Source organism: Macaca fascicularis, chromosome 1 (assembly GCF_037993035.2).
Source record: "Macaca fascicularis isolate 582-1 chromosome 1, T2T-MFA8v1.1".
Taxonomy (NCBI): Eukaryota; Metazoa; Chordata; class Mammalia; order Primates; family Cercopithecidae; genus Macaca; species Macaca fascicularis.
Window position 1 is genome coordinate 53,376,070 of NC_088375.1, and position 17,861 is coordinate 53,393,930.

Sequence of the window (17,861 nt, forward strand, 5' to 3'; positions counted from 1 at the left end):
AATTCCCTTATTTTCTTATCCTCCACTCATACTTTAGTCTTCTTCATTTAACAGAACCCAGCTCTTCCCTAAGAATATTATCCTTTTCATTTCTGTTTCTATTTAAGCTGTGGCTATTCATTCCTCATACTTTTTGAACTGTATGATCTGTTGGCTGCTTGATGACCTCCCCACTCCTTAGTTCTCTTGCAGATCATTGAACGACCATCTCCGAAAAATTCACGGGTTTTGTGCAGCAAATACATTTAGGATATACCATTTTATACCTTTAAGGAATGCTGTTAGTTTTTACCTCAGATCCTCACTACCTGATATGTATACACACATCCCAGCTGCTATCAGTACTGACTGCTAACTACGGACAGTTTCCATCTTCTCCAAAGACATGCTTTTGACCAAACAGGAGACTCCTTGCCAAAGGAAAAAATACACACACACACACACACACACACACACACACACATAATTATTGGTGATTCATATATATATATATATATATATCCTCATTTATAATAATTAATATTTTCTTCCTTCCATGGATTTTGCCCTCTGTTTCAGATTCTAGACTGTTATTACCGATATTTTTACCCCCAGGATATCAGTTTCAAACTCTCCATTCTCTGATCACATGCAAGTCTTTGCAGTCCTTCTAGTATCATGATTCCAGTAATTTATTTATTTGTCTGTTTGTTTATTTTTGAGATAGCCTCTCACTCTGTCACCCAGGCGGAGTGCTGTGGCACAATCACTGCTCACTACATCTTCTAACTTCCATTCTCAAGGAATCCTCCACTTCAGCCCTTCAAGTAGCTGGTATTATAAGTGCATGCCAACATGTCTGGCTATTTTTTTTTTTTTTTTAATTTTTGTAGATGTGAGCTTCCACTATGTTGTCCAGGCTGGATTTGAACATCTGGGCTCAAGTCATCCTTCCGCTTCAGCCTCCCAACATGCTTGGATTATAGACATGAGCTTCTGTGCTTGCTCCAATAATTATTTTTATTACACTTTTGAAAACTTTTGGTTGAATGACCCCACTAACTTTTCACTATCACCAGCTTCTTATCTTCACTTTGTTAGTTACAGCTTAGATTCCACTGGCTATTGTTAACCACTCCCTTGAGTAAACACTCAGCTCTTTTGCCATTTTTTTTTCCATGATCATTCTCACCTGTGAATTAGGATAAATGTTGTCTCTAAAAATCCATGGCCACCCAGACTTTAAGTATATGACCTTTCTGGAAAATAGGGTATTTGCAAATGTCATTTGTTTAGCTAAGAGGAAATAATGCTGTATTATGGTCAGTTCTAATCCAGTGACTGGTATCCTTATAAAAAGGCAAAGGGAAGTCACAGAAATACAAAAGGAGACTGCCATGTAACAATGGAAACTGAGATTGAAGTGATGAACTGATAATCCAAGGAGCGTGAAGGATGACTAGAAACCGCTAGAAATTAGGAAAAGGTAAGGAAAGATCATCCCTCAGAGCCTTAATAGAGAGTATATTGTTGCCAACACCTTGATTTCAGTTTTGTAGCTTCCACAACTGTGAGAAAATGTATTGCTGTGGTTATAAGCCACCTAGTTCATGGTCATTTATTATGGCAGCCCTAGGAAGCTGATATACCTGGCTAGCAACAAAAATAACAGCAAAACCAAAAGTTTTCAAACCTCTTCACAGGTTCTACACAGGCATTTAAACTTACAGACACATCAAATGGTCTCATTGTATTTTTATAACCTTACCCGCAAATGCGTCTCAGTGATTCTTATCTTACTGCATTTCACTATCAAAGGATTCTTCTACTATTCAAGATAAATCATTTCTACTCTTTGATTAAAACTCTAATTCCCCAGACCACTTAACCTCACCTGATGACATTTCCTATTTTATTTAAAGAAAAAAAAAAAAAGGAGTCAGTGGGAAACTTCCACATACTCTCATGGACAGAATTTGCCCATGTACTGCTATCTGTGGCTATATCCTATGACCTCCTTCCTGTTACTATGAAATAACTAACCATACTTTGTTCTAGAATCCACTCCTACTTTTGCTCAAGGAATGATTCTACTTGAATCTTTCTCCACTAGTTGAAGCTCCCTTTTGTTACTACTCTTTGAAATAAGTTTCCTTTAAATAGACATCTATACTACGATTTCATTCTCTTCCCTTTTACTCTCTCTTGAAACTGTTTATTCTATTGAATCGATTAGACGTTTTTCTAAAATTGTTTGAGTAAATGTCAAAAGCATTATTATCTGAGTCCCAAATTCCATTTGGAATCCTTATTTTACTGGCATTTTCGATGCTACTTGATTTAATTCATTAGCCTCTCTTTCTTGAAACACTTTTCTCTATGTAGCAAAATACTATTGTCTCTAATTTTGTCCTGCTTCCTCATGTTCCCTTCTTCTCAACGTCCTTTGTTCATCTCTTTTCATTGTCTAACCTTCTAACTGTGGATGTACCTCAGGGCTCAGTCTGAGAACCACTTCCCTTATATATTTGACATTAACCTGTAAGTGAACTTACAAAACCTTTAAATACATTCTTTAAAAATGGCTCTCAATTTTGGAGCTCTACTTTTTCCAAAAATTCCAGAATCCCTATTTGTCATCTGCACTTGAATGTCTAATAAGTACTTTAAAACAAGTATACTTAGAACCTAAGATCTCTGCCTCTAAACCTCTTATTTTATTAAAACGCTCCAACTCTGTGGGTGGTACCGAAACTCTCACAGTAGTTTCGGCCAAAATATTGATATTATGCCCCATTATTGTCTTTCTCATAGAATCCACAACTAGTCAATCAAAAAACGTTGGCTAAACTCTCAGTAATTTCACCACTACCACCCTTGTCCAAGTCACCATCATCTTTACCCTTAGACTGGCTTTCTTGCTTCCTTTTCTGTCACGACCAGGTTCTTTTCTGAAGCAACAGAAGTGATCCCTTAAACTGTAGGTCAGGTCACATCACAATTCTGGCCAAAGCTCTTCTATGACTTACTCTTTCATGTAGACTAAAAATAAAAAATCCTTCCCATGACCCATAAGGTCCTCCATGACTTCATCTACTCTCCCCACTCCCTTCTCTCTGTCACTTCGTTCTAGAACACTGGCCTCTTGGCTTCACCCAAACATGCCAAGCATGCTCCCTACTCAAGAATGTTGAAACTGATGCTCTCTGTTCCTCGAAACCTCTTTCTCCAATAATGAAAGTCATAAAGAAAAGTGAAATGGTACAAGAAGAATAAAGAGAAGTTTCTGTTATTTTAGACAGCATGATCAGGAAAGGAGTCACTGGTTAGATGACTTTTAAAGAGATGCTTTTAGTGATAATAGTATCTATATAAATATCTATACATTTATATTTACATTAAAAACATCATCAGAGTGTTCATAGCAGGTTTCTCCATTTCTATCATTTTAATTCCATTTTCTGAAAGTGAAAAACTTGACTCCCATTATTTTAAATATAGTTACTTTTTAAAGTCATTCCCATAGTATATAAGCAATCTCCTCTCCTCTGTGTCTATCTCTCTGCCTCCCTCCCCACTTCAAGCATACCTACTTTCATTCCAACCCTCCTGCCAAGCTATCTCCAAACGTGGTCTCCCACCTGACTCTGCATTCATTAGCCCGCCTACTAATAGGCTTGCTTCATCTTGCTGGAGTTCTAACACCAGCTAAGGTCTGCCCACCATGGTTCCTCTTCCACTCTCCCCATGTGGGTACTACTTTCCTTGGCTTCTCATAATAGCTTTAACTTGGAGTAGATTTTTAAAGCTATCATGCAGAGATGAGCATAGTACAACAAATCTGTGAGGATTGGCACTTTCTTCATTTTCATAAAAGTAAATACAAAATCAAAAACACCATTACAGGGCTAGTAAAAGCAGTCTGAAACATAAAACACTCATGATAACATGAAAAGAATAAGGATTGTAAGATATTTCAAAAGATAGCTGAATATAGTAGTTATGCACCTGTATTGTGTTCCCTCCAATATTTTTTTAAAGAACTCTGAGAAATAAGGTGATATGTACAGAAACTGCAACAGAAAAAACAAAACTGAAGAAAAATAAAACAAATAAAATTCTGATTGAGAGCAAGAGAATGTGATGAATCTAGAAATCTAATGCTAAACTATCTAATTAACTGTTCAAACTCACAAAATAGAATAAATATTGTATTAGAAAAAAAAATCTTTTTAATAAAACATTCTCACTCATGTCAATACCTATGTTAAAGCTTGAAATTCCAGTGCTTTATTTCTCCACCCCAAACCACCATCCTCCATTCACCTAGTGATACGAGTGTAACTCAGGCCTAGTAGGTCATAATATCCAACTACCTGGCAATAATGAATGCCACAGCTCATGCAAATGTCACCCCATCAGAGACAATTAAAGGGCTTCAATGGAATTGTTATTTGGAAGTCCATAGAAAAACAATTTTCACTGGATTTATAGAGCAAAAATGGTTGTTTGTGGCTTTCTTAACTGTCATGCAAAGGTTTTTCTGAGAGAAAAATACAAATTAAAAAGGCATGTTAAGAGATAAAAGATGAAACACAAGAGAGTGAAACCAAAAGACACTTCATATGATAAGTCTTGGGTCCATCTCCCAAATCCCTTGCTCTTCAGATCTCCTGAGCTGCCACTGAGTCAGTTACATATATCACTACATGGTGCCTTTTGTCTACCCTACACCTCTTACCCATGTCTTCCCAACACTTTCGTTGTTGTTGCTATCAGAGCTTACCTCTAGTGATAACAGGAGTTGAAAATGCAAGGTACTTTCTCAGCCTTAGTTATGTTTGAGCATAGATACAATCCCAGCATATGGCCCTTGAGAAGTGTGCTGATAAAATGTGTGAAGACAATTCTCCCTTCGTTTCAGGTTTGTGCATTGTTTGAGAATGACTGGATTCTGGTGACAGTGATTAAGTGATAAAAAGAAACAAAAAGAAAGTCTGAGTTTTAATATAATGTAATTCTTGAATACCTCCTAGACCTGCCAGTCTGAAAAACTGTGCAAAATATAAAAAAATGAAACCTCCATTTTTAAGCACTTCTAAATTTATTTCTGTTAGTCCATTTTGCATTGCTTCCAAAGAATACTCAAAGCGGGGCAATTTATAGAGAAAAGTGGTTTTACAGGCTGTACAAGAAACATAGTGTCAGCATCTGCTTTGGGTGAGGGACTCAGGAAGCTTACAGTTATGACAGAAGGCAAAAGGGCAGCCAGCATATGGCAGCAAGAGAAAGAGGAAGGAAGTATCAGGCCTTTTAAACAACCAGATCTTATGCTGTCTCATAGAGCGAGAACTCACTCATTAATGTGATGACAGCACCAAGCTATTCATGAGGGATCTGCCCCTATAAGGCAAACACCTCCCGCGTGGCCCACCTGCAACATTGGAGGTCACATTTCAACATGAGATTTGGAGAGGAAAAAATTTCCAAACTATATCAATGGCCTGCTACATACAGCCAATTGAACACCAGATCATATACCTATCTATTTTGGACTAAAAACGTAATCCTACACAGCACTTAACTCTAAAACTCAAAAAACCAAAAGCAGATTGCTTACAAAGTAAGTATCATCAGAATGCGGATGCAGGACCCACTTCATAATTTGTGTATTTCTATGAATTATGGGTGCCTATGTTCAAAATGAGGGCTTATTTTAAAAACAGGAAAAAGAGTCCTGTTAAAGGTATCAAAATATATATTATTTTCTTCCTGTATTTTCCCTTTCAAATTGCCATGATGCGTTTTATTTATTTTTCTAAGAAAGAAACAATTTAAATTATAAATTATTTGCATGCATGGTACCATTTATACCATTTATGTTTAGATTATGTGATATCAGTTTTAAATGCAAGTATTAGAGCATCTAAATTTTCAGAATCACAAAAATTGCACAATTTATATTTTCAGCTTGTCCCTGACAGTGCCTCTAGCAGGCCTGAAGAAAAAAAGATGTAAGCTAGATTCAGGAAGGTTTGAACAAGAAAGGAAGGGCCCTTCCAGACCAGGAGTCCACCCAAGGGTATGCACTGTAAGGCAGCAGGGATACTCATGGGACAAGCACAAACTCGCAAAGGCTCCTGAGAGTGCCACCCTTGATGAGTGGCAAGCACCAGGCCTGACAGCTGAAGGATTCCGCCTCCTGCCAGCCTCTGGACGGATTTGATGCAACCTAGCTGGAGATGGAGTCTAGGAAAGCCAAGCCTGTCATCTCCCTTTGCTACAGGCACACGGTTCCAATCCATAGTAGAGGCACCCCCCAAGGGTCTTTTAACCTTTGCTTTTAACTGGATTGAGGGTGGGACAGAAGTTGGAGGTTCTCTTTTGCAAGGACAGTCTTTAGCTGGATGCCTACCTGACAAAGCTGAGTGCTGTCTGCTCAGATTAGTATAGTTATTGCCATCCACTACTGAAACACTTCAGTGCATGTGTGTACAACCTCCACTTTATCCATTTCATGAGTATCTAGGCCCTGCTGGGAAGAGAGTGATGACAGGGAGAGGAAATGTACATGAGTTGATGTTCCAAGCTCTCAGCACATGCCCCATTATTTCTTCAGGCTTCAAATAGAAAACACAAGTTTAATGATCAAATAATTTCAAGATGATAAGAACAGAGCATTAAACCAAGCATAGAGTCCTTCAGAGTATGGAGTCAGATTAACTACGGAGATCTCATGCCCATAAATCCACATAGCCAAGAGGTGTGGCAGCCTCTGGTTACTGAAAATGGTCCCTGAACAACAGTTCAAAAAAAATGGAAACCTCAATTCTCTAACTGCATATAAATTAATTCTTTCAACAAGACCTTGGAAGAAGATTCCAAGTTTCATTTTCCCCACCAACACACCTTGATTTCAGTCCCATCATGAGTCTCTGAGCAGAGAATCCAGCCATGCCCTACTTGAACTTCTGACCTACAGAAAGTGTGGGATAATAAATGTGTGCTGTTTTAATATGTTTTATGTAATTTGTTACAAAGCATGAGAAACTAATAAACACCCTGTCCCCTCTGCTCAACGTATAGAAGCCTGCAAATCCTACACATGTTTAGGAGCATAGTGTATAGTAGTCCACTTTTACAATAATTGTTGGAACTTTTTCTATTAAAAATGAGTAATGTGTATGTATGTTAGAAGTTTTTATTTTAATCACATCAGAATATTATTATGGAAATCATGCAAATAGCAAAGAAAGGTCATAGTAAGTTATGATTAAAAGGAAACTTTCCAATGTGACAATGAAGAAGTCACATATCTAAAATCAAAATCATCTATAAAAGTGACAATGGAATGACAAGACATTGATAAAAGAATTCACCACTTTTGTTAAAAATAGCTGTTATAATCCAACAATTCAGCTACGAAGAAAAACAAAACCATATAAATACTAAAAATCAGAACAGCCAACAAGATGCTGTTGGCTCATGCATAATAGCGCCGTTATTTCAAAACAATTCAGTTAGAAAAGAAAATAAGTCTATAAATATTGAAAATGAGAACAATTTTCTACAGAAGAAATATTTTTTTACCCACAAAACCCAGGAAAATTACATCAACTGTTTTAGGATTAATAAATGTTGGTTTTGATTTAAAAATCCTAAAATAAGGAATAAGTTATTTTTCTATATGGAGTGTTTGACAGGTTAGAGCACATAATGGAGATAAATCCTATTCACAATGGCAATAAAAATATTAAAATACCTAGAACAAAACAACATTGGAGGATTATATGTATAAAATTACATTGTTAGGTACATAAAAAGGCGGCAAGTATGGGCATGGACATACAGTCTCAAATTTTTATTTTACAGATTTTGATACTTATTCAGTTATTTATTTTGTTATCAGTTGCTTGTTTACTTAATTTATGTTAATGTATCACTGTTGGAACGTTTATGGCTCCTTTGCTATTCAGTCTTATCTATTCTCTTTTATTCCCATCTATGACACTGAATGTGCCTTGCATGCCAATAGACCATTATTTTGTGTTAATTTTGTATATATTTTACATACCTGTGTTATTTCAAACTGTGTCTTTCTATTTTATTGGTATGTATTTAATCCCATGTTAGTTTTTCTATGTCACCTATTTTATTTTTCATGGAGGAATCTGATTTTGAAAGCTATTACTATGTATGCATCTAATCTATCACTTTTAATTATTTCATGATAGTTCATGGTATGCACCCATCATATTTGTTAAACCACTCTCTAATGACAGAAAGCTGTATTACCTCCAAATCCGGGCACCATAATTCATGTTCAGTTTTACTCTATACTTACAAATAACCCACTTGGAATACTGTTGGGATTTATTTGAAATATATCACTACCTCTATATTATACATTATGTCTATATTTAATTTGCTTGAACATTTCTAGATTGATTTATAGAATGACTGTTTTCTGGGCTTCCTCCAGCCAGCAATGCATGAGAGTGCCATATCACCAATATCTGCCAGCAAATTTTTTGACAAACTTTTGCCAGAGTAGTGGATATGGCTATATCATTCTTTTTAAAATTCTCATGTCTAACCATTAATTATTTCAAACAAACATATTCTTTTTATTATTTAAGTGTTCCCTTTTATAAATTACCCATTTATACCATTTACCTGCTTCACTCTTAACTCTCCCCTCTTTTTACTGATTTGCAGAAGTCTTTATATATTCTAGATATTGTTTCATTTTTAGACATTGTGAATATTCTTTTACATGTGTTCCCTTCCTATTTACTTTGTGATTTACTTCATTAAATAAAATGTCCTTGATTTTATTATAATATATTTCATTAATATTTTGCACATTATGTTTTGCTTTTGGAACTTTAAGAAATCCTTACTACTGGGTGTTTTGGCTCATGCTTGTAATCCTAGTTACTCAGGTGGCCAAGACAGGAGGATTGTTTGAATAGAGGTGTTCAAGGTTACAGTGAGTTATAATCACTACGCTCCAGCCTGGGCAACAGAGCAAGACCACATCTCTTAAAAAAAGTCCTTCCTCAATCCTAATTCATCAAGATCTTCTACATTGTATACATGCCCAGATTGCCCTATGCCAAATGTCAGTCCAAGTAAACAGCTTTGCCAGCAGAAATGACTTATACATTTTACCATTGTGGAAATGACAGTTGCTAATGTCACTTTTTAATCCATTTCATGTTTGAAAGAATACGAATTTTAGGAGTGATAACTGTATATGAATAGGAAAAAAATCTTTAAAAAGGATAGTTTATATTATTATTAAAATATATTGAAAACATTTGCATTCAACATAAATCTTTTTGCCAGATTCCAAGTTCCACTGAGAAGCTATAAAAAAATCTATAGGCTTGAAAGTTTATAAAATCATACAGAATTTTAATTTGCTAAAATTTATATTAAGAACCGACGTCTAGGGATACAAATATATATTTTTGCAGACATCTTATATAATGTTTTTGAAATGTTTGAGATGGAAACATATATCTTCTTTCTCTGTCTGCCACCCAAATACAGGATGTTACCTGCCTCTATAATCTTTTGAATAAGATAATTTGGAATTCACTACTGCACCCCTGCTTATGAAAGAACTAGAGGAAGTTCTATGACAAGTTCATGCTTATTTATGCTTGTTAGATGTGGATAACTATGACTAAACATTAAAGCTACAAAAGACAGTGTGGTAAAACCAAAAGGTTATTTTATGTCCAAGGAGAAATACTTCATTATACATGGCTTGGACTATTTGGATTTTCTCTGTATCAGGTGAAGCAGACCATTTTTAACATATCCCTGTAGTCTTCTAATATATTCCAGAGCAATTCCTGGATGAAATAACCATTCTTCTGAGTTGCATTTTTACTGTTTCAATTTTCCTAAAATTTGCTCCTTTAAGGTAAATGACTATCTAGCAGAACATTAATAACAAAGAATTTCACATGTCATTCTCTTCATTGACTTGCAAATGCAATCATTCATGTTCTCTTTTGAAGGTAAAGGAACACAGTATATCACATTACAGACTGCAATTCTCATCAGGCAGTTGTGTGAAGAGCTAGTTCTGTTTCTAATTCATGTCTTGGAGAATCCCACTGAAAAGTATCATATTTTGTATGAAAGGTTAATCCTATCCTTCAACCAGAAAAGAAGAATCTATTTTTCTTGCTGAGGTGTAAGTAATAGAATTAAAGTCAATTGAAGACTCAATAGCAGAAAAAGGAGAATATCTGAATCCACAAATCAAAGTATGAATAGCCAAATGACTTAAGACAGATGTATGCATGAATTCAAGACAATGGAGAAATAGAATATATCCTGGTTGTAAAGAAAGATTTAGGAGTATTAGCTAATGACTTTTATTTTCCTTAGAGGACTGCCTCTTAGACAGGAAATTTCAAAGGTTGGGTGTGTGTGTGTGTGTATTCTAATTTGGGGGCATATATTTCACCTTGTTTGATAGTGTAAATAAGTTCAAGCTTGTACCACTTGCTGCATGGCTGCCAATACATATAGAAACAAGGCAATGAGGCAAGGAAAGTGACTTTATTCAGAGGTCCAGCAAACCAAGAAGATGAACTTCTGTTTCAAAGAACCATCTTCAGTTAGCATGAACTTTAGGCTCATTTTTTATTTTAATGGAAGGGAGAAGAAAGAGGATTGAGGTCAAGAGGTGACTGACAACCTCAGACACATCTGGGCATCAGCAACGGTCCCACTAGGTTGTGAAAATTCTTTGTGAAATGGTCCCAGTAGGTTGTGAAAACAGCTGACTTCTGTTCAGATGAAGTAGCTCAGGTCACAATGTTCCCATAAATCTTTACGAAAATACCATTACTTGTATGTGTACTTCCTTAACTCCTTGTGAGTTAGTTTTGATAAAGGAACTGTTACCATTTTTCTTCTTAAAGTTGAACTACAACCTAAATTTCTCCTATCGTTAGCTAGTCTACAAGCAAAGCTAAGCAGACACTTTTAACGTAAATGATATGACCACAGGAGGCGGGGAGTCAGAGGAAAAATGGAGTCAGTTATGCTAAGATTCCTTCCACTATTACAATCATAACACATTATAAAAATGAAATGAATCTAATGATAAAAGATTACAATCAAATTGTTAATAACAACTGAAATTGTAAAAAAATTTGGAGAATTGGACCAAAGTATCCTAATTGACTATATGAACCAATAAAAAAATCTTTTCATCAGGTAACAGAAAATTAGAAAAAAATAAAAAAGAAGAGGATAAAAAGTCAGATGTCCAAGAAATGCTTGGAAAAGTGGTATTACTATTGTATATATTTTTGGATTTTTAGATAAAATCCAACGCTACTCATCGATCAGTTAAGAACATTAATATCTTTAACAAAATATGCCCAGCTAGAGGAAAATTTAAAACAGTACCGTCTCAAAGGTCTCTCCAACTTTAGAGCTACTGAAAAAAAGAGAACATCTAATTTGAGAATGAAGACCCCAAAACCCCAAATCAGTTTCAATATAAATTTATCAAATTTTCTATTCTTCCTAGACACTGCAGTAAGAAATGTCTTAGTCTCAAAATCAACTTAAATGAATGAAAATAAAATATCACTGAAAAAATCAGGACATTTATTTATTTTTTATTCTGTTTTATGAACTTCAATTGTCATTTGTGCAGGTTGCTGTATACAAAGTTTTTCAAATGTGTTATTTTAATTTTTGAGAAGGACAATATGAGACTTAGCTGTGATTTTCAGCCCAGAGATATTATGAGTTTTTTTGCTAGTTCTGAATCATTGTTAAAATTATGATTTATTTTAGTATAGTGCTTCAGGAAATAATAACAACACTTTTTAGTATTTCAAGTAATACTTTTAAATAAAAAATCTTAGGAAGGTTGAAATTTCTGAAGCTCCTGATGCTAATATGTTTCTTGAAAGGTTAGAAACAGTCACAGGTGCCAGTAGTTGTTCAGGGCATAAAAATACCATAAATCTGTCTCAGACATATATATATGTGTGTATGTGCGTGTGTGTGTGTGTGTGTATAAACATTAATTTTTCAATATATGAATCCTAGGAAAGATTTAAGAGTATAATATATATACTCTTAAAGTCTGATAAACTCCAAATGAAATTTATATTCTGGTGGAAGCTGAGCTGGTTTCTCAGCTCAGCATTTCTCAATGCTTTCTACTGTGCTAAAAGTAGAAAAAATGGTAACAAACAACTAAAGAATAAACAGCACTGCCTTATGTTAAAGGTACAGATGAGCAAATAGAAATGATGCCTCTTATGTAAGGAATCTAGCTCTCAGTCCAGACAGGGCTTCACAGGGTCACAGGTTGAGATAAGGTTATACAATTCCAGAATCCCTTTTGTAACATTTGCATGTGCCTAGGGGAATGTGTCCTCAGTAGAAATGGCTCACATTAGCCAAATTCATAGGAGACTGACATGACCAAATGACAAATCATTGACGTATAAATAAAAACGTAACTCTAAAGGAAAGTGTAACACCCATTTTCCTTATTTGAGACAAATATTCTCTGGAGAAAAATTCTCTTGAACAGCACAAAGAAGCTACAGTTGGGTGATGATAATAATTAGCACTTGTGACCAGAGGAGTCTGCATCTGCTGGGCAGGGCTGCCCTAAGGACCAGGGCTGAAGACGCCATACAACATCCTTGCTCTCAAACTTTGACTTTTCTAAAGATACTCCCCTTACTATTCCTTTTCTGATCACACAGTCTTTTTACGAACAGGACACATCATAAGAAATTGAGACAAGTCGAATTAGGTTGATTAACATCTTACATAAAATATTAGTGGATCGGGGGAGAGAGTGACTGATTAAAGCAGAACTGAAATGGTCAAAATGGATTGGAGGTACACTTTTCCACTTCAGAAGCTTTCTCATTCCACCTCCATTCCATTTCATCCCTACAGAACTCTGGAGCTTTGCCAACAAAGACTGAAAACTTCTGGATTAAAGAGAAGCAGTATCCTCTAGTGGTCAATGACAGAATCTTATTTGCCCACTGTTTAAAACCGAAATTTCTTTGTTCATAAAACAGCATAATAACTTATTCCTATACCAGTGTGAATGAGCTAGCTTATGCTTTAGTAAAAACAATTCTCAAATCTTATTGACATAAAATATAAGGTGCTTACTTCCCACTCGTTTTCATGTTTTTCACAATTATCCTACATTTTTTTTTCCTTACTCAGGACTCAACCAATATCTTTGGACATTGCTGGAAACTGTGAAGAGAAAAAAAAGAACATATATAGACAGACTCTAGACACTTCTACTCAGAAGTGACACAACTTAATTCTGCTCACATTTTCCTGACCAAAGTCACAAGGCCGAGGCTGACCTCATGGTGTAGGCTCATGTAATACTGATCCAGAAAACAATAATAATGTGATCTAACACACAACTAAATACATTTCCTACAAACCTGAGACGTGCTTAAGGAAGCTATATTGCTATCATTTTTCAATGTAGATCAGGAATATTATGGTGGCATATATTCTATTTATTCTTAAATCTATAGTAAAGGTGTAGTTGGCGCTGGTGGGGTGGGGGGGATGTGGTTTGTGTTCATTTTGGAACATTTCTGAGCAGCAGAATTTTGTTTGTCTTTCAGTGTTGATTCCTCAAGGTGGGAATAGAATAGGCACAGTTCCAGCAGTGTTAGAAGACATGGTAGCACTTCCTGTATATGTCATTGTTTTACTGAGTTTTATTTTGTGTTCCTGCTTCCCTTAAATATCAAATATGTTTATTTTCTTACTGGTCCTGGAATATAAACTGCACTATTTAACCAGAGGAGCATCTTAGATGTGATTGAAAGCCTCACTCTCCTGGACAGGCTGGCAAGCATGGCGTTCAGATGTCTGTCATTAAAATGGCATATTTGGTTTTTCCATCATCATTGTAACCACTAGTAATGAGAATTAACTACTGGAAATAGATAATGCCTCATGAACTTCTCAGAGTTTGGAAACAGATACTGAAGTACATACTTTGCAATATACTGCAATGGTTTTTAAATGTATACATCTAAATAAAGAAACACTTGCTTACCTATCCAGATATCTTCAATATTTTTTCAAAAAATAGTTTTTACCTGGATTGATATTTTAAAAATGTGACCCAGAGAGGCATGCCCCTTTATGAGCTGTGCAACCTCAGAGAAGAGGAGAGAAATGTATTCCCAAGTGCCAGGGCCTTTCCTCTGCTTTCAACAAAGGAAGTACACTAGTTTTTATCTGTATACTCTTATTTAGATTGCTTAGGTTTTGATTTAAGGAAAGGCATCATGGCTAAAAACAACAGCAAATCAAAACAAAAACAAATTAAAAAAAAAATTGAGTGCCACTAATCTATATGATGTAAAGAACTTTCAAAGAGGCACTATAGCATAGTGATTAAGACTGTTCTGAAACTAGAATGCTTTAGATAATGTTCTATAGCTAGAATGCTATACAAACCGGCTTGATAGAAGTGTTTTTCTGATTATTGATCTTACAATTAGCCATGATTTATTTAGAGAAGAGGTAAACAAAGCTTATTTTAAAGTTTATATTCAAAAAATTAAGAACATGGCAAAAATGTTGTTTGTTAAAATATTAATTAACTATTTGGGGAAAAGTTTTAAAACAAAATGAATTCCCAAGTTAAGATAAGGTCTCAGTCTTTAACAATTAACAGGTTAGCATAGATTACTAATTTACATTACTAAGTACAGGTAATTTTCACGTAAAAAGAACATAGAAACAGTTTTAAGAGATCAATCAATATATCAACTTCTCCTGATTCAGAACTCCAAAAGTTTTGTTGTTTAGGATGTTTTCATATTTTTCATGTATATTTGTTTTACAGTATCAAAACCTTTGTGGTAATTACCTTAATAAAGTTTTCTTTTTTAAATTAGTTTTATATGACCAATTTATATTTCTTATCATTAAAAAAACAGTTTGTAATTATTCCTATTCCTTCAGAGAATAGAGCCTCTGAAATTTGTTTTTACCTTTAAATTCAAGATAACTTCTATTTCAAAGCCTCAAGAAGAGACGTATTTAATAGAAACTTCTGTCTCCCTTTCAGTTTAAAAAACTTATAAAAGATGTGTTCAAAATCAACTGCAGTACAGTCTGTAAAGGTTCAATATATCTGACAGAAATGAGACTGCGTCTCAAAAAAAAAAAAAGAAAAAAAAAGCAGAGAGTCATTGACATGAGGCTATCTTCATACTTTTAGTTCCTATGTAACAAACCGCAACACAACTTATTAAGAAAACAAACCAAGGCCTGGAGCAGTGGCTCCTGTGTGTAATCCCAACATTTTTGGAGGTGGAGTCAGGTGGATCCCGTGAGTCCAGGAGTTTGACATCGGCCTGGGCAAAACAATGAAACCACATCTCTACAAACATACAAAAATTAGCCGGGTATAGTGGTGCATGCGTGTAGTCCCAGCTACTGGGGAGGCTGAGGTGGGAGCCTGGGAGTTCAGGGATGCAGGGAGCTGTAATTGCACCAGGGCACTGCAACCTGGGTAACAGATTGAGACCTTGTCCAAAAAAAAAAAAAAAGTAAGGGGAAAAGCACAGGTAAAAAGAGAGGAGGAGGGAGGGAGGAAAGAAGGAAGGAAGGAAGGAAGGAAGGAAGGAAGGAAGGAAGGAAGGAAGGAAGGAAGGAAGGAGGGAGGGAGGGAGGGAGGGAGGGAGGGAGGGAGGGAGGGAAGGAAGGAAGGGAGGAAGGGAGGAAGGGAGGAAGGGAGGAAAAACCAAGCTCATTAGTATAGTTTTGTAACAAACAGCTGGCTTTCATCCAAACAGCTGAACTTCAGGCAATTGTAGGTAGTCAAGGATCAGACTATGCCCCAATAAAGCACATGCCTCATCACGCCATACCCAGATAAGACAGATACATAATTGTAGCCAATCAGACAATTTCTCTTTTTTGTTTTGTTGGGGAAACCAGCCCCACATCACCCGGCGGGTACCCCGAGTCCAGCGGAGACAAAGGAATTAGAAAGAGACAGAATAAGAGTTTAAAATGAGGGTCCAGGGAACTGGAGCTTCGGAGGCTTGCTCAGGACCCTGAGCTCTCGGCCTCCACCCAATTTACTGGTTTATGAGCTCTTTGCTCTTAGGGCAGATGGGAGGGGTAGGAAGGGATGAGGAAAAGGATTAATCAGTGAAGGAGAGCTCTTGAGTCATTCAATAAGATGTATAGCAGTGGCGGTTTCTGTGAATTTCCTCGAGCAAAGGTATGTGTCTAAACTACTTAAGATCTTTAACTTATGGGGACTGAAAAAGGTGGAAGCGGGTTTCAGGAGGAGTCAAGATGTTTGATTATACTCCACTGCTTCAAGGGAGTGTTATCTCCCCCAGCAACCTGTGGCTCGCTGCTGAGCAGTTATGTTCTGGGGGCATAAAGACATGAAGGCAATAAGGAGACTTTTCTACTCAGAGGCCTCCCATGGCTCCCCTTGGATGTCTCACACAGAGGAGACCAACTCATCTGGCAACCCAGAAACTCTCCTTCCCACATGTCCCCCTTTTTTGTCTCTATTACTATTTTTTTATTATTAATAACCGCCATTGCTATCACAGTTTGTTCATGGTGTCTGGTTTCTCTCCCAAGGCACCGTCCGCATCTTTAGACTAAAAACAAACAGCATAAACAGACGTAAACCAAAATAAAATTTGCAATGGTTAATCCACCTATGGTTTTAATCCACTTTCAAGAATTAATGTTAGAAAGGCCATCAGCGACTCCAGTAAGAATATCAGCTCCAGGCAACAGGCTGAGATGAGCCTGAGATACCTCAAAAAGTTGTTTTTTCAGTTTAGCAATATCTAGTGTTAAATTATCTTCTTTTCCTTGTAGGTGACATCTAATCATCTCCCATTGGTGTTCAGTGGCATTATAAGAGCTAGGAGTAATACAAAAAGCAGAAGTATTCCAATCACATTGTATTTGAATTCTACGCTCCAAGCTCATAATCCGATCTCCCATCCAAATTACTGTTTGATAGAGATCATTAATTTGATTTGCCAATTTTTGATCTCTTTGGCTTTGGGAATTCCAAAGCTTAGAAGAATTTTTCTGCCAACTATCCACAAAGCTCGCAGTTTGAATAGACAAGTGCAAAGCAACACCAGCAGCAGCAGCAGTAGATGTGACAACTATAAGGCCCATGATCACAGCTATTAAAGTAAATATGAATCTTTTTGATCTATTAAGTATTCCCTTTTAGTACTTCAGTGATAATATGTATGGAGGGAGACGCGTCCCAAGGTCTATTGCAGGAAACAGGTATCCAAACTCCTTCTTGGGCCTTAACCAGTAAAATGCTATTATCTGTATTAAAGGTAGAATTAATGCAGGTAAAAAGATGACAGTTGAGGCATGATATGGTTTGAGAGTCAGATAGGATATTAGTTTTTCCCACTGCTAACATAAAAGGAGGTTTAACACAACTCTGCAATGGGACCGGCCAATTAGAGGTCATGGCTACAACAAATCAAAGTTTTTTTACTGTGGGTCTCTGTTTTATATCCTCCTTTCCAAATGTGAATTGGGGTTTGAGTCATCATTAATTTCCACAATTCTGGATATTCTGGAAACATTCATTAACATTCCTTCCTCCTCTGGATGAATAGGACCTCGGATATCTGTTGGTCCAGGCATCCAGACACTATCATTAACATAAACCTCCACTGGGGTGTCTAACCATGTAACAGGCCTAATCAGTGGTGGGAATGGAATGTAGGCCCAGTAAGTGTAATTTTGATCTGCCTCTGCTACAGGGAGACTCACCACCAGGGATATTACCGCCATCATAGCTA

General features: G+C 36.2%; 1 long non-coding RNA gene across 2 annotated transcripts in view; it reads right to left on the reverse strand.

The window, feature by feature from the left end:
- Nucleotides 1–17,861, reverse strand: part of LOC135969393 (uncharacterized) — a 50,850-nt gene that overhangs the window by 15,202 nt on the left and 17,787 nt on the right. The window contains exon 1 of one of the 2 annotated variants that reach the window (XR_010584626.1): nt 13,171–13,499. The exons of the other annotated variant lie outside the window; for it this stretch is intronic. This is a non-coding gene — a long non-coding RNA (uncharacterized lncRNA). Of the gene's footprint in view, nt 1–13,170; nt 13,500–17,861 lie in introns of those variants that run through there. 2 annotated transcript variants of the gene reach the window in all.